Raw genomic sequence first — 22,138 nt, forward strand, 5'->3', positions numbered from 1 at the left:
AAACATTCGCTTTCCCAGAATTTCATGGCACCCAGCTAGATCAGGATTACATTCTGCTACATGTAACTAAAGTCAGGCAATTTACCAGATGGGTTTAAAATTGATTCTGGAGGAAGGCTGTACCACAGAAGTATGGCAGCTCCGAGAAGCCATCAAGAATCCAGCTTCCTTTTATTTTTCTGCTCTGCCAGCCTTAGTATGTGGCTTTCTTCCTTGTGGTTACAAGCTGATGGCTGTACCTCTCAATATCACCTTTCTGTGCTGTACTAGAAGGAGGAGTGTAAAAAATCAGCAGCTATCCCCGTCCCCCTACCCCTGCTGTTTTTTTTTTTTTTTTTTTTAATCAAGACAGTAAATTTCTGGAAATCTTCACCCAGTAGAAGTCTATTACATTTCATTGGCTAGACCTATGTCACATGACCACCTTTAGTTTCAAAGATGTATGGTGTTCAAAAACAAAATTCAAGGGAGTTATACTTTATTTAGTGATTCATGAATCAGGCAGCATCCCTGTAGTAAGTAGAAAGATGCTCCCAGGAGTACCTCAACAAATGAAAGGTTTTTATAGGAAGGAGGGTAGGGCCAGTCATTATTAGCAAAAGAAAAGAAAGGATTGTTTCAGGCAAGGTCACCTTCCATCAGGGGAAGGGCAGGGGTTCTTATCATACACATGACCTCATCTTCCTTTGGGGAATGGAGAGGGCCCCTGTGACAGATTACCTCATTGGTGTTGACCAGAAATTTTCAGATTTATTGGCTTAAAATTCCCTTCCTGGAGAGGTTGAAACTACAATTAAGTCTTGGTTTGCTGTCTTGGGGAAGTGACTCCACCTTGAGCCTGCAGTTTTCTTTTTAGTAAGGAGAAATGTTTTTAACTAGCTCATTTCTTCCCCAAACAACATTTGGTATTTTGCTAAAAGGAAGAACAGAAAAATGGATGTTCACTAGCCAACTAGCAAGGTCCACCATCTACCTGCTATTGATTTTCTTCTTATTTATATGTAGACTAGTCTTGGCTTATAGCTGAAATGTTCAAATTCCTGGAGTGTTTATTCTTCTCTTTTTGCTCTGTGGTTTGCCTTGGATGACCACACCTACCTCTTTGGATTCTTCTAGAACTATTGTCCTGTTTCACTCCCTGTTCTCTTGTCTCTAGCCTTGACTTCCACCGTTAGCTCCATTTGGAGATCCTGGTAGTATCTCCAGCTGAAATGTCCAATATGAGACTTAACCATCTTCCTTTCCATTCCTGCCTTTCCTCTAGTTTTTCCTAGCTCTGAAAGGGATACCACCATCCATTTGGCTCTCCAGACTAGAAACTTGAGATTAATTCTTTCTTCCTTTCTTTCCATCTGTTCCTATCAGTTGATCCTCAAGTCTTGCTGATGATTTGTCTTGAATAGCTGTAGGATTTTTCCACTTACCTTCATTCCTCTCACTATTCTTCTAATTTGTGTCACCATTATTTCTCAACTACATAACTGTAATACTATTTTGCAAGTAAAAATCTGATCTGTCCCTCTTGATTGTTCACTCAGAGATTCTCCAATGCCCCTAAAATCTAAACCCTTGAAAATGATTTGCAAGGGTCTGTGTGATCCTGGCATTAGTGGCCTAAAATTCATGGTCTCCTACCCCTATCTCTTTGGTCTGGAAAAAAAATATTTATTATTTCAGAGTTCAGAAGACCCATCCTTTACTCTTAGCCTCCTTTTCTGCACATCCTACCCCTCCCACTGTCACATCAAGTTTAACCTTACCCATATCACCCTGTATTCCTTTATCATATTATGTAACTCCTGTATTGTAATTAGATTGTATTTACCACTTAATTCCTTTTTTTTAAGTTTATTTATTTATTTTGAGAGAGAGCACACACGCCTGCAAGCAGGGAAGGAGGAAAAGGGGAGGCGGGGGAGAGAGAGAGAGAGAGAGAGAGAGAGAGAGAGAGAGAGAGAGAGAATCCCAAGTAAGCTCCACGCTGTCAGCACTGAGCACAACTGGGGGCTTAATCCCACGAAATGTGAGATCACTCTCTGAGCTGAAATCAGGAGTGGGACACCTAACCAACTCAGCCACCCAAGCGTCCCTTGCACTTAATTCTAAACACTGTAACTTGTACCTAGTATAGGTCACAAAGGGAGTGTTATTACTAAATCTCTGTCAGTAAACAGTTCTGTATAAGGATCCCTACCAACCAACAATAATGGAAAAAAAAAAAAAGGTTTCTTTATATTTGAAGGTGCTAATGTGCAATTTGGCATTTTGTTTCCCCAGTAGAAATGAGAGTCCACATACATTATCTATTTTTTTTAGCCTGGTGTGTTTTATGCCTCACCTTTTTTTTTTTCTTCTATGTAGAATTTTTTTTTTTCTAGAATCAACTCCAGTGGCAAGTTAAATCTGTGACTATATCTCAGCTAATTTTTCTGAAAAGAGTTTCAAGTATAACATTCATTTATTTAATACCATATTCTGATCATTAACTCAGACCATGGAATTTATTATACCTTAAATAGAATGAAATTAAGTTTTGGAATTTAAAGTAAACAGTGGATACTTGCACAGATACTGAAAAAGAAATATGTATGAACATATATCAAGAGAAGTAAGTATCACCCCCCCCCCACATTGGAACAAACTATTCATTAACATTTAGATTTAGATTTTTTTTTTTTTTTTTAATTTTTTTTACGTTTATTTATTTTTGAGACAGAGAGAGAGCATGAACAGGGGAGGGTCAGAGAGAGAGGGAGACACAGAATCTGAAACAGGCTCCAGGCTCCGAGCTGTCAGCACAGAGCCCGATGCGGGGCTCGAACTCACGGAGTGCGAGATCATGACCTGAGCCGAAGTCGGTCGCCCAACTGACTGAGCCACCCAGGTGCCCCTAGATTTAGATTTAAACACTTAAATGTATAGTTTAAAATTTTATACCAATGTTTGCATTACTAATCTAATATACACTGCTTGAACATCGATTGTGAGGCATAACCACAGAGAATCCTTCCAAACTTCCAAAACTTCCAAAACTCTCTTATGGTGTTAGATATAAAAATTAACAGAATAAAACATTCCTCACATTAGTATGAATATTTAAAAGCATAAACATTTTGGGGATCCCTGGGTGGCTCATTTGGTTAAGCGGTCGGCTCTTGGTTTCGGCTCAGGTGATCATCTTCTGGTTTGTGGGTTCGATCCCCACATCGGGCTCTGCGTTGATGGTGTAAAGCCTTCTTAGGACTCTCTCTCTCTCTCTCTCCCTCTCTCTTGCTCTCTTTCCCTCTCACTCTGCCCCTCCCCTGCTCTCTCTCTTTCTCTCAAGGTAAATTAGCTTAAAAAATATAAGTATTTTTCATGTAAATATAAATATAAATTTATATATATAAATATATATTTATATATATAAATATTTTTCATGTAAGTATAAAACAACCATGTTAAATATTTTAAAATTTTATAACACTCTTTTGTTGTTTAAAGTAAGTAAGACGTAAAGCCTAGACCTTAGAAGAACACAGTCCTTTACATTGGTAACTACTTCTTTTGACTGACTCAGTTATGCTGATAACCATTGTCTAAGCTATAGCATTGCTACTAAGAGGGGGGAGGGGCAGAAAGTTGTTAATTTAAATGAAACGGTTGCAATTTAATTAATTTTATTGTGATACAATTGACATATAAAATTGTATTACTTTCAGGTATACAACATAATGATTTGATACATGTGTATATTGCAAAATGATTACCACAGTAAGTTTCACATTTTTCACCACGTATAATCATAAGTTTTTTCTTGTGATGAGAAAAAAGATCTACTTTTAAGATCTCCCTTAGCAACTTTGAGATATGCAACACAGTATTGGTACCTATAGTCCCTAGGACTTACTTATCTTTTAACTGGAAGTTGGTCATTTTTGATCACCTTCATCTATCTGCCCCACCCCTCTGCCCTCATCTCACACCCACCTCTAGTACTCCTTAGTCTGTACTCTATTTCTTGGAGTTTGGTTTGTCTTTCTTTGTCTCATTTATTTCACTTAACATAACGCCCTCAAGATCTGTCCATGTTGTTGCACCTGACAGGATATGCTTTTTTTTTTTTTAACATTTATTTATTTTTGAGAGACAGAGAGAGACAGAACATGAGCAGGGGAGGAGCAGAGAGAGAGGGAGACACAGAATCAGAATCAGGCTTCAGGCTCCGGGCTGTCAGCACAGAGCCCGACGCGGGGCTCGAACCCACGAACCGTAAGATCATGACCTGAGCCGAACTCGGACGCTTAACTGACTGAGCCACCCAGGCGCCCCATAGGATTTCCTTTCTTTTTATGGCTGAATAATATTCCATCGTGTGCATGTATATATACACACATACAAACACACACACATATACCCTTCCACAAACATACCCCATATTTATTTTATTTGTTCATTCCTAGGTTGTTTCCATTGCCTTGGCCAGGGAAGTGCTGTTATCTTTGTAAGGTAGTGATTTCATTTCCTTCTTAAATACCCAGAAGTAGAAATGCTGGATCTTATAGTAGTTCTGGTTTTTTGAGGAACCTCCATACTGTTTTCCATAGTGGCTGCACTGACATGGTTCCAATTTTAAAGAGATTTTTATTGAAGTCAGAAAGTATACACACACATTCAAATTCACACGCACACAAACTGAGGAAATATTTTTACATGCTGCTATGGATTCAGTTAAAGCTCCTTTTTAATATTTTTAAAAATGTCAGATTCAAATCTTCTTTAGATTCTTAAAAATAGGGTTGAAGCATATGATTTATTCATGAAATTTTGGCTAGGAAAAATATGAACAAAGAAATTCTCTTCCTCTATTCTTGCCCTGAAATGCTACAGTTACTGTGATAATTAGCTCAATGTTATTGTGGGTTATTTTTTTCTTATAAATAATTTATACCTGGGTTTGCCTTCATCCTTTAAAATGGCAATGCATGAAATTGATTTCGTAGAATTGTACCTTTGATTAATATTTAATTTGAAATTATTTTACAGATTCAAGTTTCGATATAACTGTGTCACATTTTGAGATGCTAAGTGTATATTAGAAAACTTGAGTATACATGTCTTTATAATCACTCACTGTTTTATTATTCAAAAGCACCATTTCCTCAGTTTATAAAGTAATATATTTTATAATGTGTAATTTTTTTTTTTTTTGGCTCAGTAACAGAATTGATTACATTTAGAATCACTTCATTCCCCCAGCTCCCTGTCCCCCTGAAGTTCAGGCCATATGCCTATAATATTAAATATATAACATGTAGATGTTGTAAATAAACTATTTACCAATATGAAAATACGCATTTGAAAATATAAGTCACTAAATCCACTGAATACAGGTCAAGTCTCTACTTCATGCAACTATTTCTGTCATTCACATATCTGAGGACCTTGGGCAATCAGTTCACAGTGAAAGCTGTTGAGTTCCTGATGCTCATGTAGGTGAAGAGGCCCAGGACCTAGAGGGACATATTTCATAGGCAACTTGAGTTGATGAGTGGAAATGATAGCTTGAAAGATTAGTTTCTTCTGGAACAAGGAGTACTATCTTATTCCTCTCTTCCCAATCCCATTATCTTTTCTCCCCTTAAAAGCCTTTTGATTTGGTACAAAGGTGGGGGGCTACTGTAGAGTAGAGTTACACATGTCTGTCAAAGGTTGTTTTCCCATTCAGCTCAAGAACCTGGAATTTGTCCAATGGTAACCTACCATGCTATGTGCATGGATCTTAATCCGGCCCTTTGTCATTTTAGCAATAAATGACAAACATACAAAAAACAAGATAGGGTTGGGATCATGTGATTAATGATATACATTTGTTTACCATTGATTTCCCTTCTTGCTGTGTCTGCTGCATGAGGACCAGGAGCTTGTCACTCTTTATCACTGCTGATCTAGAACAATGCCTAAGCAAGTCTCTGGAATGTTTGGTGAATGGATGTTATGCTAGTTTAATGCTTGGAATTGATTTTCTGGGACTTTCCTAAGGACCTGATAATACCTCCTAACCTCTGTGACTTCATTTGCTTATCTATAAATAAGCAATGCAATTTGCTATCTTATGTAATAATTGCATAATTGGCTAACTATTGGAAAGTAATTTGGACCAGTCAGAGATAGGCATTGTACAGATAAGAGGGGGTTATCTTTACTAGCTAATCAATGATATCATTAGAACTTCTGATATTTCTTATGCTTTTGCAGAACTGTACAATCTTAGTATCTGGAAGAAAGTCAGGCTGTGGTTCTATAAAAATAGAGGAGAGGAAGAGAGGAAAGGGAGAAGGTTTTAAGTTTAATTCACTATGATGACCATGTCTATGAAACTTTCTTTAAAATTATGCTTTTTCATGAGACTTTGTGTATTTTTTATTGACTTTTTTTTTTTTTTTTTTTTTTTTTAGTTTTTTAGCCGGGAAATGTGGATTTGCATGTCTAGGGGAAATTAGTGAGTGAATGTTGGCCATGATCATATTTGGCAGGGATGATAAGCCTGCTTTCAGAAGGGGCATTCCTCCGGTGCTTGGCTGGCTCAGTTGGAGGAGTGTGGCTCTTGATCTCTGGGTTGTGAGCTCGAGCCCCATGTCAGGTGGAGAGATTACTTAACTAAAGTCTTAGGGGCACCTGGGTGGCTCAATCAGTTAAGCATCCAACTTTGGCTTAGGTCGTGGTCTCTTGGTTTGTGGGTTCAAACCCCACATCAGGCTGATAGTGCAGAGCCTGTTTGGGATTCTCTCTCTGCTCCTCTCCCACTCATGCACCTACCCATGCATGCTCTCTCTCTCAAAATAAATAGGCATTATATATACATATATAAACACACACACACACACGTAAAATGAAAAAAATAAAGAAATAAAAAATATGAAATCTAAAAAAAAAAAAAAAAAGAAGAATGTGCATTCCTTAATGTTTTCCCAGACATTTCTGCTTGGGGATGTGGGAGTGGGAGAACTGTTTCTGTAAGGGATAATTTTTTTGGTTTTTATTTCTGAAGGACAATGTTAGTCTTAGTTTTGGATCGTATTCTCACAGCATTCATTCCATTGACTAGCCTTACATGCCTATAATTGTGTGGAAACCTAGTTTGTCTTTTATGTGTTTAATTCATTAGATGGCTAGAGATCATTTCTGTGTTTTTCATCTGTGCTGTATCTTCCCTTTATCTGATAGTTGTTTGGCAAATTTAACTGTGCCAGATTTTGCTCCCTGTTTAAGTGTGTTTTTGTGCAAGTGAACTGTTACAAATGATGCATGCAAACACACCCATTTGTATCCTGCCACTCATAACCCTCTTCTTTTTATACTAATGTCCCCCAAATTCTGACTTTTTCCAAGGTGGACTTATTTTGAGAACAAAATCCTATTATTTCAGAGACATTCCTTTTGGGACATTTATTGTACTACAGAGAATCTCTCCTTTCAAACGACTCGTATTTCACTTAATGTTTACAAAAACTGTTCATTTATCTGACATAAGGGGCTAATCAAACGGCTTAAGTACATTCCTGGCTGTTTGGAAGCTTTTTAAGCACCATAGAGAGAGTACTTAGCAATGGAAATTGTGTTTATGTGTGTGGAATATCGCCGCTGAAATTCTGAACAGACCCAAAGGAAGAAGAATATTGAATTTTAATATTCAAGCAAACATAACTTATTTCTGTTTTATATTTAACTTAGTGGGATAAATTGGCTCTTATTAAAACCTTCTTATAGAATATAAGCTACGATGTTATTTTTTTTTTTTAATTTGAAGAAGAAGTTGAGGTGGAAGGCCGTGTTAACTGTAATAATAACCACTACTTGTGAGTGTGTGCTCTGTGCCAAACACTGTTTATATTTATTAATTTACTTAATCCTCACAAAAACTCAGTGAAGTATGTATTGTTACTACCCTTACTTTTTAGATGAAATCAAGGCCCAGGCGGTTTAAATAACCATCATGCTCGTGATCCTTATGCTATATTTCTTCTCACACTGATGTGAAACTTAAGACAAATTCATTTTATATTTGAGACAATCACCTTCCCACAAAATAAGACCAAAGCATAATATACATTTACTTCCTTTGGTAAAATAACTGTTAATGTGGCAGTAGGTACTAAAATGTACAATTTTCAGTTTGTATTTTTCTATTTGTTTTCCTAATCTGTAGTTACAGACAAGAACCAGTAAAATGTTAATGTTGTACATGCAAATCCTTTTCACACATGAACATCATACATTTTTCTTCAGCTGCAGTCAGTGGTTCAATATCTGTACATTTTGCATTTAGGATTAAGCTATGTCTTTGATATTTATACATTATTGACAAACCGAGCTATCATTAAATTAGTATACTTAAAAATATGCTTCCCAATTAAAACTTGAGATGGGCTAAAAGGAGGAGGTAAATTGATGGTTGATCAGTGTTCTTTCTGTCTTTATTATTTTTTTAATAAGGCTTAAGAAACTTAACCTATATCTTCCTCAATTTGTTGTGATACACTAAGTGATTTCTGTCACTCCTGTGTAATTAAAGAAACAAAACAGATGAACATAGGGGAAGGGAAGGAAAAAATAAGATAAAAACAGAGAGTGAGGCAAACCATAAGAGACTCTTAAATACAGGGAACAAAGTGAGTGTTGCTGGAGGGGGGGGGTGGGCTAAATGAGTGATGGGCATTAAGAAGGGCACTTGTGATGAGCACTGGGTGTTGCATGTGATGAAGCGCTGACTTCCACACCTGAAACTAATATTACACTGTATGTTGACTAACTGGAATTTAAATATAAACTTGAAAAAAGAAAGGATAAAGTGACTTTGAGTCAAGAAACCATTCCTAATATGACCCCTTAAAAGAACATGACTGGTATGTCCAGGAGAGATCAATATGTGGGATCTTCTGACATGACATAGGTAGTCTTTTAAAGCCTGGATATTGACTAGACAATCCACGAAGTAAATAGCTGGGAAGCAGTAAAGCTTCAGTTGGCTTGCATTGTGAACACATGCTGCTTCCCTTTCTCTTGTATTGATGAGACCCTTCTTGTGATGTGTTCAGCTTTCTGTTAGGGTCATTTACTTTGATTCTACTTAATTTATACTTAATCTTGTTGTTTTATGTTATCAGATTCAGCATGTAATTCTTCAACTTAAAAACTGGGAGTTACTCATCTCTGGCTAATAAGCTTCAGTGATGTGAAAGTCCCAGTATTTCAGTCTGGTCTTGGATTATCTGACCTAGAAAATGTGTGAATTCCCCTGCTCAGAGGGAAGCATCACTTCTGAGGACGCACTTGGGGCTGCTTGAAGCTCAGGTGACCATGATCTCCTGAGGGTCAGATACAATAAGCCTTGAGAAAATCAAACACAGATTGATAGTATTGAATGACATAAACTTTGTATCAGAGGGAGTAGTCCTAATTTACTTTGATTTGATAGTTGCAGAGATAACATGTTGTCAATGTATCATTGACTTTTTCACTAAAATTGGTACAGTATTTGTAAGTATATGAAAGATCATGTCAATGTTGTAATGTTCCTCTGCTCCAGAAAGAAGCATAAAAAATGATCAGTAAATTGGTTACAGAAACATCGTGGTGGAGAATTAGACATACACCAAATTAGGACAATTGCCAGGTACTTTCTGTTTTCATATCTGAATGTTTTATGGTGATAGGCTCAGGGTCCATGAGATTTCTTTTCTGCATGAGGTTTCCTAAAAGTATGAAGGTTGTATATATAGGTACATTGTCCTCAACTTCATAGGTATATTTTCTGGCTCCTTACAAGGCAGCTGAGAAGACAAATGAACAGTCAACAGTCTGAACTTGTAAAGTTCAAGAAGGAAAGCCAGGATCTAATTGAGCTGATGCTTTATTTCTTTTGGCTGCCCTGCCTGGTGATTTTTTTATACCCTGAAGAGTAAGCAGACACTGAGTAAAGAAAGATTGCTGCCCATTTACATGAAACAAAACACACAAATTGCCAAATAAGGGATGATGGTTTATCTTCAAGTGTTAAAAGCCTCAAATTGTTCTCTAAAATTTATAGCTATTTTTAGTTCTCTCAATTGAACCATGTTTAATAACCAGCAAGTTACTGCATTTTCCATGCTAGAACTTTTTCTAGTTAATAACTTTCCCAAGCCATTCTTCCATCATTGGTTTTCACACATTTCTCTCATCACTTTTAATACTCTGACTCTTTTATGGACCATAGGCATTCCAAAATATTTACCTATTTCTCTTTGCAAAATGGGGTTTTCACTGATTTCTTTTCCATTTATAGATGTAAATGTCATTAACATAATTTAACCTTACATTGTAGAAGAAGGAATAAATTAGAATTGTTTTACAATTTTTCCATAGACGGTTTACCATATATATGTGTTCTTTTCAGAGTTGATTCAGAATCTCCTACCAACAGACTTTGGTGCTCACAACATGAATTCTTAATATTTAACTTATTTTCAAGTATTGCCATCAGTTAATGTGTGTTGAATGCCCATGGGGCTGCTGGCATAGACCTGTGGTGTGTACCTAAAAAAATATAACAATCACAGAACAGTTTAGGCTCTGTTGTGTAGTAGCTCTGATCTTCAACAACATGAATAAGAACTCACATAGGGAAGAATAAAAAGAAGGAAGATATTTTTTGAATGGAAGCTGAGAGTTGGGGTTGAGAAAAAAAAAAGTTATTTCCTTTTTGCTTGCTTTCTTCTTTGGATTCTTTGAATTAGAATTGTTAATAGGCCAGATGAATCTGTCTAAGTGGAATCCTTCAAAGCTGAGTGAACGATATGTCCCCAGAGAAATTATCTTACTGGGATATGATCTGAGTTTATGCCAAAGGCCTGTTTAAAGGTTCAAGATGACTAAGGACTTCTTCAGACTGGAGTTTTAACAGTCTTTCTTAAATATGCTTTCTTTTCTCTTTATTGTGGCTGAAGAATGATGATGGAAGTTCAGATTTTATGAAGTTAATCATATTTCTAGATATAAAACAACTTAATTTACCACCTTCAACAAACTATACTTATATTGATATGGCACCAAGGCAAAATAAGTAGCATAAATTTGTGTAATTTAGCTTAATCTTTGCTTACTTTAGAAATACTTATTATTTTGGGGCGCCTGGGTGGCGCAGTCGGTTAAGCGGCCGACTTCAGCCAGGTCACGATCTCGCGGTCCGTGAGTTCGAGCCCCGCGTCGGGCTCTGGGCTGGTGGCTCGGAGCCTGGAGCCTGTTTCCGATTCTGTGTCTCCCTCTCTCTCTGCCCCTCCCCCGTTCATGCTCTGTCTCTCTCTGTCCCAAAAAAATAGATAAACGTTAAAAAAAAAAATTTAAAAAAAAAGAAATACTTATTATTTTTCTAAGAGGTAATATCCTTATTGGTACAGAATATTTCAGATTTACTTTTATAGCCATATATAAGAGAAATTCTAGCTCTATTGATACTATCATCATTAAGATATGAAAATTTTATGATGCAGCCTTAGAACTCAAGGTGAACGTTTTCAATTTTAGATTTTTTAGCTGGTCTGCTAATGCTTCAGTCATTCTACTTGAGGTATATACTAAAGTTCTCAGTGGAGGATTTCTTGTTCTGACTAGTTCAAAGAAGATGGATATAAATAAACTCTTATTTGTACATCTGTCTCTTTTCTTTTTCTTTTTTCCAATGAGAGAATACCTGAACCCAACAAGTAATGTCTATTCAGGCTCTGAATAAGCTAGACAGTAACTCCTGGAAACTACATTATTTATGAAGCTTGGAAATTGTAGCCCCAGTTATTATAGTATCGTACTCCATTCATAGTCACAACTGTTATAAGACAGATACTTAAAGAGATTAGAAAGTGCTCTCTTTGGTAGCACTATACTAAAATTGGAACAATACAGACATTAGCTTGTCCGGTATGTAAGGATGATACACAAATTTGTGAAGCAGTCCATATTTTATTCTAATATCTGTGGGTGGGGAAACAGGCTCTGTAAGTGAAGTGATTTACCTCCTCAAGGACCCATCCCTAATTCCACTGCCTCCTCCAAAAAAAAAAAAAAAAAAAAAAAGCGATAGAGAGAGAGAGGAAGATTAGATAAACAATATTATTTATAGATCAATTCCAAAGTTTTTCATTTAGAAAACAGCATTTTGGAAAAAGTGATCTGAATGTAGTCCTATTTGATTTTTTTTTTATATAAATTAAAATTTTCCCATAGAAATATAGTTAAGGGCATATTTTGGATATAATCTAAATTTTGCTTTTGTAATTAAGCCTTGTATCTCAATAAGGGTTGTACTCTAGAAAAATACTTTAAAAAAATCTCTCATAAATAAAGTATATAAAGATATGGGAGAGAACTGTAATCAGTGTGTAGAAATATTGGAAATATGTTATACCAGATAAAAACAATGCTAATCTGATCTATATTTTTCATTGTGATTTTGTTTAGAAATAACCATAGAGGATTATGAAATTAATTTTAAATAGAAATTGAATATAGAAATTTTTGATAGAAGTGGGTTAAAATCCAATCAGAAACACCAATGCTATTTTTTTCTCTTTATCTCCCCAAATTTGAAATATTTTTAAGAATTGTGAAAATCCTTTAGAAAATTCTGTGTGTTTCTTATTATTTGGTACCTTTATAATTTTGAACAAATCTGAAGTTAACCCACTGTCAATTCTATATTTTTGCGCATTGTGTTTTCAGGAGCCCGAAGTGTAAAGACTAATTTTCAACTTGTTAGAAGAGATCATAGTCTTTCATTTTTTTATCAAACCGTGTGTGATGGTGGGACCACTATTTTCTGTACCCCTTCTGTCTTTCCAGTTTGTCTCTGTTTTATTTCTCTTGTTTCAACCAAACATCCAATAAAAATATTGAAAAAAGGGAACAGGCTTATTTGCAGGTTTTCTGTGCTGATCCTTTAAGAGAAAGGACTTTTGTGTAAAACAAATGATTAATTTGTCATTTTTCATAAAAATTGCCATTTTCAACTACATATCTTATCTTTAAAATGCACTTTCTCCATTATTACCTAAGATTTTAGTTAAGTTTAAATAGGTAAAATTAAATGCATATTTTATGCCAGAACACCTTTTTCCAAGGTTAGTGTTACAAAACCAAGTAAGTTATAATAAAGACATTGATTCATATTATTGATTCTTCTCATCACTCACTGAGATTGTAGTAGTGTCAAAGAAACAGTTATATAGGATGAGGGCTATTGGAGTCTAAATAGCATGTCAAATGGACATGGGATAGATATGTATATTAAATATACACAGCTTTCCCATCTGGCTCTTAAGTCCCTTCTAACATTAAACTTCTCAGCAAAACTTATTGTATGCACTGAGTGAAATATTATTTGAAAAAAATATTGTGACTGTTACCTTTAAATTTGCATACATTTTCTTGTATTGTGAATGTTGGTATTAAATATTTGGTAAATTTCTATACTTAACATCAGTTTTTCAATTTTTGATCCAAGCAAGTAGTTTAATTCTTTGTGATTTTTGAAGAGATTTTTAAAATATAATATGAAACTATTTTTGGAAATTATGGAGCACAGTGTATGTTTCTGGCCTGTTTGTATAGCCAGTGATTCATACAAAATGAATTTTTTTAATTTTAATTTTTATTTAACTTATTTTTTAAAATTTACATCCAAGTTAGTTAGCATGTAGTGCAACAAAGATTTCAGGAGTAGATTCCTTAATGCCCCTTCCCCATTTAGCCCATCCCCCTCTACTACCCCTCCAGTAACCCTGTTTGTTCTCCATATTTAAGAGTCTCTTATGTTTTGTCCCCCTCCCTGTTTTTAGATTATTTTTATTTCCCTTCCCTTATGTTCATCTGTTTTTTTCTCTTAAAGTCCTCATATGAGTGAAGTCATATTATTTTTGTCTTTCTCTGACTAATTTCACTCAGCATAATACCCTCCAGTTCCATCCACGTAGTTGCAAATGGCAAGATTTCATTCTTTTTGATTGCTGAGTAATACTCCATTGTACACACACACACACACACACACCATATTTTCTTTATCCATTCATCCATCGATGGACATTTGAGCTCTTTCCATACTTTGGCTATTGTCGACACTGCTGCTATAAACATTGGGGTGCATGAGTCCTTCAAAACAGCATACCTGTATTCCTTGGATAAATACCTAGTAGTGCAATTGCTGGGTCGTAGGGGAGTTCTATTTTTAGTTTTTTGAGGAACCTCCATACTGTTTTCCAGAGTGGCTGTACCAGTTTGCATTCCCACCAGCAGTGCAAAAGAGATCCTCTATCTCTGCATCCTTGCCAACATCTATTGTTGCCTGAGTTGTTAATGTTAGCCATTCTGACAGGTGTGAGTTGGTATCTTACTGTGGTTTTGATTTGTATTTCCCTGATGATGAGTTATGTTGAGCATTTTTTCTTGTGTTGGTTGGCCATTTTGATGTCTTCTTTGGAGAGGTGCCCATTCATGTCTTTTGCCCATTTTTCACTGGATTATTTGTTTTTTGGGTGTTGAGTTTGATAAGTGCTTTATAGATTTTGGATACTAACCCTTTATCTGATATGTCATTCGCAAATATCTTTTCCCATTCCGTTGGTTGCCTTTTAGTTTTGCTGATTGTTTCCTTTGCTGTGCAGAAGCTTTTTATTTTGCTGAGGTCCCAATAGTTCATTTTTGCTTTTGTTTCCCTTGACTCTGGAGATGTGTTGAGTAAGAAGTTGCTGTCACTAAGGTCAAAGAGGTTTTCGCCTGCTTTCTCCTCAAAGATTTTGATGGCTTCCTGTCTTACATTTAGGTCTTTCATCCATTTTGAGTTTATTTTTGTGTATGGGGTAAGAAAGTGGTCCAGGTTCATTTTTCTGCCTGTCGTTGTCCAGTTTTCCCAGCTGAAGAGACTTTTCCACTTGCTGAAGAGACTTTTCCACTTGCTGAAGAGACTGTCTTTATTCCATTGGATATTCTTTCCTGCTTTGTCAAAGAGTAGTTGGCCGTATGTTTCTGGTTCCATTTCTTTTTCCAAGAAAAAAAATAAAGTACTGTTTCTGTGCCAGTACTACACTGTCTTGATTATTACAGCTTTGTAATATAGCTTGCAGTCCAGGATAATGATGCCTCCTGCTTTGGTTTTCTTTTTCAAGATTGCTTTGGCTATTTGGGGACTTTTCTGGTTCCATATAAATTTTAGGATTGTTTATTCTAGCTCTGTGAAGAATACTGCTGTTATTGTGATAGGGATTGTATTGAATATGTAGATTGCTTTGAGTAATATTGACATTTTAATAATATTTGCTCTTCCTTTCCAGGAGCATGGAATCTTTTTCCATTTTTTTTTGCGTCTTCTTCAATTTCTTTTATAAGCTTTCTATAGTTTTCAATGTATAGGTTTTTCACTTCTTTGGTTAGATTTATTCCTAGGTATTTTATGGTTTTGGGGGCAATTGTAAATGGGATCGATTCCTTGATGTCTCTTCCTGTTGCTTCATTATGGGTATATAGGAATGCAACCTATTTCTGTGCATGGATTTTATATCCTGCCACTTTGCTGAATCCATGGATCAGTTGTAGCAGTTTTTGGTAGAATCCTTTGGGTTTTCCATATAGAGTATCATGTCATCTGTGAAGAGTGAAAGTTTGGCCTCCTTCTGGCCAATTTGGATGCCTACAAAATGAAATTTAAAAGTGAATACATAAGGGACCACCGATTTTAAATCCTAGCCATATGGGAGATTTCATTTTCTTACTGCCATTTGTTTCCTTTGAATTGGTAGTCACTTGTCCTTATATGAGATGAAAATCACACCCTTGTCCTCATACTTTGATTACTGAATCTTAGTTCTCAATGAATGAATTGTTCTTGCCACTGAACTCCAGGCCTGGGGCAGTTAAGTTTTCTTGGTCTTTAGCCTAAGGAAATATGACCCTCTCTGGGAGTACTTCCCATCTGCACACATAAAAGGGCTCTGTCTTTAACCATTACAATAGCTTTCTGCTTTCCTTTAAGAAATATTTTGTAAATCAAGAAAGCTTCTGTGACGTGTTCTTTAATCTCTATTTGCTTGTCCCTATTCTTTTTATTTCAAAGTTTAATTAGGAATTCTAACATTTCACAAGTTGAAGGAAATAAAATGTTTGACTAATATAAGTCAGAACCCAACAATGTAAGACCAAATACACCTGCAAACATCAATCTATTATTTCCTTCAACAGTGCTGAATTTTATGACTATTTACAATGGAGGGATTATATTTGAGATTATTGTATCTTTATAGATAATCTAAAATGAAGCAATGGTACACTTTGTACTCTTTTTATATACTATTTTTTGCATTGTTTTACAATATTCGTTAATATTTAGTATCAAATCATACTGACCTGAGGTCCTAAGTATTGATCACTATATAAAACAGGGATCACTATATAAAACAGCTGCTAGTTGACCTGTTTGGCCCTTTGCTTAGTTGGCTACAGCATATAATGCAAACATATAGGGCCACAACTTTGTGTGTGATTTCTACATAGCTGAAGTTAGCCCTGTACTCACTAAAAAAGAACTCAGTATCTATCTGATCATTGTCTTTCATACACTACTGGTTACATATTAAGCTAACCAGATAAATAAATACATTCGATAATGGAGCATGTTTTTTATTCCAGTTTATTCTATAGTAGAAGTGCATATTTATCTGTCTCCATTTTTTGGCTAAAGACTTTGTGAAGTAACTGATATCATTCAAAATATACATTTTATTTTTCAAATAAAGGTAACTTTTTTCAACTATAGTATGTTAAAACTCTGCTTCTTCTCATATACTATTTTCTGTCAAATACATTCAATCATGTAACATTTTTGTAAGTGATGAGAAAAGGAGGGAATTTCTAGCAAAATTTTTTATAGCAAATTATGTACGTGATCATTTTAAAGGTTAAAGTGTTTTTTTTTTTTTTAATGGCAACCTATGTTTTAATTTATTGTGGCATGTAGCCTTAACAACTGCCTAAGCCTTATGAAAAAAAAAAACTCACTGCTTTCTGTTTACACTTGGGTGCTTTACTATTTAGCTAAAATTGATGATATTATCAAAAATATTTTCAGTTGTACAGGTCTCAAGAACAAGGAGGAGGTTTAATAAAACAGAGGCTTAGATTCTGCTTAAACACCCTGTCTTCCATGCTAATCTCCTATTTACCATGATCCATTACGAATATTTAATGGTAGGCAGCATGCAGACCAGAATTAAAGAACATATGGGTACAGTTATCCTGGTTAAAATGGCCAACGTGCCTTGTATTGTGTATGGAAGATAACAGGACAGGTGGTAATCCATCTTCACAGAGTGGAGACAGCTGGTATTTTCCGTAAGCTGAAGCAGTCTTTTTCAATGTAGTCTCACCTCGCAGCTGATATGTTGCTTATTAGTATAATTCAAAACACACATCGATGTTAAGGAGCATTCTGTTTTTCTGGCCAGTACAAAAGGTACCCTGTGGGTCAGGCATAAATGAAAACAAGCAAGCTATATATTTTAATTTTTGAAATTGAAAAATTTAAGCTTCAAGTTAATTCAATTGTGTTTTTTTTTTTAAATGTAAAATAAAGAGTATCTTTAGGTTCTCCTGTAAAATATTTTTCCTTTGAACTAGGTAAGAGAACTCTCTTCCCAGTGTTTCATATCCTCCAAAATTATGAAGTGTTCAGGGAAAAATGTTAAATTCATGCCATCAAGAGATATTTGTGAAAAGTCATTTTTTAAAAAGTTATTTACCTCCTATCATTTCTTATATTATTGAAAGAATTGTTGGACATATATTGGAATCATAATAGTCGAATCGGTATCTGTTCAGAAATTATTGTATAACATTTTTGTTTCCTTCCTGTTACTGAGCGTAAAGAAGAAATCAAGTGTGTTGGATTCCTGGCATATTGAGAACTGTAGTTCCGTGTTGCTTACAGTCCATTTCAGATTCCAATTACCCCTTTCAGATACTGTAAAAAATTTGACAGGGCCTTCAATTGTAATGGCCATATCAATTGATTTAGTCTGTCTCAAAATTCCCCAAAGGCAAGCTCAGGTTAAAGGTCAGGTTACTGGTGCATGACTCTCGCACTCATTTTAGTAAGATCAGGATCAGAAGTTTCCAGTAGCACACTGGGCATTAGTTTAATCTCTGTGTCCAAGTATTGCACAGTCAGTATCACTAATATAGTCTCTATCTGTAGAGGAGGTAAGAGTGTTCACAAAATAACTGAATGAAATATGATAGGAGGGTTCAGCACATACATTCAATTCTTATTTATCAAAAGTGAATGCTCTTTAATCACTCAATTTTCAGGTTAGTGAATTTTGTGTCTTGTGCTCTTATATATCAATTTAATAAAAATATATGTAACTGTGCTCTATAAAAGTAGACTTCAAAACTACAGACATAAAATCAATAATTATTTCCCAGACACTGGGTTTCAGAACGTCTCCAAGTATGGGTTTACTTATCCATTATTTCCTTTAAGTTCTTTCATGTCTGTGGTTCTGTGTTTTCTGATGGTAAACTTCTTTTATTTACATGCTTTTGCAATGGTTGGGATTATTTAGTGCACTGACAAGCTGATTGATCTCTGACCTAACTTTCTCCCTGGGGTGTGATTTAAGTGTAGAACAGCAGTTCTCAAACTTGAGTGTGCATCAGATCATCTGGATGGCTTGTTCAAACCTGGCTTGCTGGGTTAGCAGATACTCTGATTTAGTCGGTCTGGGGTTGGGCCTGAGAATTTGCATTCTTGACAAGTTCCCAGGTGTTGCTGATGAAGCTGGTTCAGAGACCGCACATGGAGAACTTCTGCTCTATAAAATACTTTGTAAATGTTGCCTTCAGCCTGTTTCAGTTAGTTGACACCTTTCAAAATACGGTCTCAACTGTAATGAAGAAATTACCCACAGGAATACCTAGAATATTTGCCATAGCATCTGACCAAACCATTGTAAAAACATTTGCTTGGTTGACTTGGGAGGGGCACTTATGGAAACTACCAGTATTTCCTCCCACCTGTCATTTCTCTCTTCTCCCCATTTCTGTGTGTCCTAATCCTCTTCTTTCACACTGGAGTTTTCTTCAAGATTTCCTTAATGTTTGACTCTTATCAGCTATCTTATGAATTAGGTAATGGCATATCCTATTCTCATTGATCTCTTCTAGGAGTTGAATAGGCTTTGGTATTGGTGGGATTGGAAAGAGCGAAACTTTCTCCTGCTTCCTTGGGATAAATGCTACAAAAGTGCCATTCCTTAGGTGAATGTAGGTCTGATTTGAAGTGATCCTTTACTGAGGAGTAAAAAGAAAGCTTAACACACACACACACACACACACACACACACACACACACACACACAGACATTTTCATGTATAATGCATATACACTATAAATATGTGACATTTTTGAAATATATAAAATGACTTGAAATTTCAATTTAATGAAGACTTTATTTTATAGGACTATGAACAATCCTTTGTAAACATAAACACACCATTGACTGTCTAATACATTAAAGATCATTTACTTTTATGTGCAAAGTACTATTCCTCATTTGTTCTCTCATTCAAAATAAAAAAGTCCTTAAATATTAAGTAATATAATAGTAAGGCTCAGGAGTATTTAGATACTCATATTTTCTCTTTCTCATGTCTTTATGAAACAATACTGTGGATGTCTAACTTAAATTTTGGAGAGTCTCAGGGTCATATAATCTTATTGTGGTATCATCAGCTTTTATAGTTGAAAGTATAGTATACCTAATGATTAAGCAGCAATGATTATTGATAGCTATTAAAACTACTGTAAAAATTATTTTAATTGCGTAATGCCTGATATTAACATTAAGTAGCTATTTACCAAAATACACTGATGGTCTAAGAATATGACTAGGTTTTCCTCTTGGAATTGCTCTTTTATCCTTGGAAGATCATTGATGAAAATATCAAATGAATACCTTCTTTCAAGAAAAGAAAAGGAAATAAGAATAGCAATTTGTTAATGTTCAGTTTGAGAACTTATTGAATTTATTAGTAGATCAGAATATTGACAACAACAAATAAAGTTTTTGCTGCCAGGAAATCAAACTATGAGTTTTCTTGGTGAACATGTAATTAGAGAAGAGATGTCTGTTAGTCTTAAGACACTTCATTGGGTTTAATATATGTACCTCTTACCTCCTAGAGGAATAACTTTTGTGTTGGCTACTCTTGGGCAAAACTCTCCTCTTTTTAGTAGCATGGAACTTACATTGGCTACATTTTGCTTTGTGAACCAAGTAAATAGATACTTCTAAACAGCATGAAACTTATAACTCAATCCTTTGTGTGAACAGGAAAATGATTGTATTTTATATATATGATAATTTTCAGTTTGATTTTTTGAACAATTTCAAAGTTAATGTGAATGTAGTTTTTTGTTTATTTAATGAAGAATGTCATCTATAATTCTAGTATATATGGGGCTAACTAGAAATTAACTTCACAGGACATTAGTAAACTGTAGGTAGAGATGCTCATGCTAAACACGTTTCCTGTCCTGAAATGGCAGAGTTACCGTAAGTCACCATTATGAGGAGAAGCATAGATCTTTCTGCATTACCACCTATATCCCTGTAATTTAAAAAGTTTTTGTAATTAAAATAAATCTTTAAATTGTTTTAAGCTTCATGTTTATATTTTTGGGTTTTAGCACTTATTTTTAGTAAAATTCTAAAATTGCTTTTTAAAGTAGGGTATGGAATGCATCTTACATTTTTATTGTATCTGTGTTAAAGGGCTGACCAAAAAAGTCTGTTGGAAGGATTTTAGCAAGCTCTAGAGTGTACTTTAATGTTCAGTACAGCTCGTGCGTGCTTTTCATCTGTGGAAGAGAAACTGTCCTCACCATTGCAGCAGTAGGCACTTTCAATGCCCCTAGCCCCTTGGTACAGTGAAGCTTAAGGTTAACTAATGGCATAAGGGAGGCAATAATGTCTGACTTTCCGAAGGGGAGAGATTTGCACAGCATGTGATTCTAATGAGCTCAGACAGCGGTCAAGAAAAAAAGAACCACAATTAGTACCAAATAGAGTAGTTTTTCTACTCATGACCAGCATTTAATATATTCATTTTAAATGGCAACACAGAATTTATTGGTAAACTCGATTATATATGTAGTCATCACTTACAAGCTCTGTGTTTCGTAAAATTGCATATTTACCACACAGCACAAGTCTCTGATGACATTGATGTTTAACAATTACCTTACTTTCAGAACTGAACCCTCTGATCACCAGATATAGTAGGAAATAGCTAGTTTTTTTGATGGTAAGTTATGTTGGTAAAAGTCAAATTTTCATTAGAACTACATATACATATATTGAATACGATACCATTCTGAATTTGATAATGGTTGCAGCATGGCATGATAATTTATTTATTATTATTATTTTTTTGCAGCATGGCATGGTAAAGAGCAATGATAGAAATTAATTTTTACTGAATATTCATTAAGTTACAAATATCTTTCTTCACTGCTGTACTCTTTCATTAATGCAAACTAGCTAAAATTAGTGGTCTCAAAATTTTAAGAAAAATGTTTTAAATTATTTCAGTTTTTAAAATAAAATTTGCTATTTTAGAATCTCTTGTTCCATTTTATCCTCACTATATTCTCATTGAAGTCACATAAAGTCACTTTTGTATGCATCTTTTTTTATGAAACAAAGTCAAAATGCTTAGAAATTTTAATTTTTATTGTATTTAAGTGACAGGAATTGCTTACTTTTTTTAAAAAAAAAAAGCTCTTACTATTACAATTTAAAAATTAGGCTTCTTTCTTTTTCAATATTTTCTATTACCTACTTCCCACCCACCCACCCCCATACCCAGGTCATAAAATAAAAGCCCTGAGCTGAGACCTGATATTATTTTCTACCAATCATGGACTTTTAACTATCAAACTTGTCACGAACAGACTGCAGAAATGAAGGAATAAAAGAGAATAACATGAATTTTATCAGACTGTTCTTCACAAGTGCAGATTTGTTTTCTTCTCTTTTTTTTCCTACTCTGTGTGAATTGCTGTCCCTTGTATGTA

General features: G+C 35.0%; 1 protein-coding gene and 1 non-coding gene across 10 annotated transcripts in view; both read left to right on the plus strand.

Moving 5' to 3' along the window:
- The window catches only part of ROBO1 (roundabout guidance receptor 1), a 1,149,709-nt gene that overhangs the window by 833,520 nt on the left and 294,051 nt on the right, over positions 1–22,138 (plus strand). The window lies entirely within an intron of this gene.
- LOC112850562 (U6 spliceosomal RNA) lies at positions 11,878–11,979 on the plus strand. The gene has a single exon (XR_003222681.1). It is a non-coding gene; the product is annotated as a U6 spliceosomal RNA (small nuclear RNA).

This window comes from Puma concolor, chromosome C2 (genome assembly GCF_028749965.1).
Source record: "Puma concolor isolate L17-30 chromosome C2, mPumCon1.1.hap2, whole genome shotgun sequence".
Classification (NCBI taxonomy): domain Eukaryota; kingdom Metazoa; phylum Chordata; class Mammalia; order Carnivora; family Felidae; genus Puma; species Puma concolor.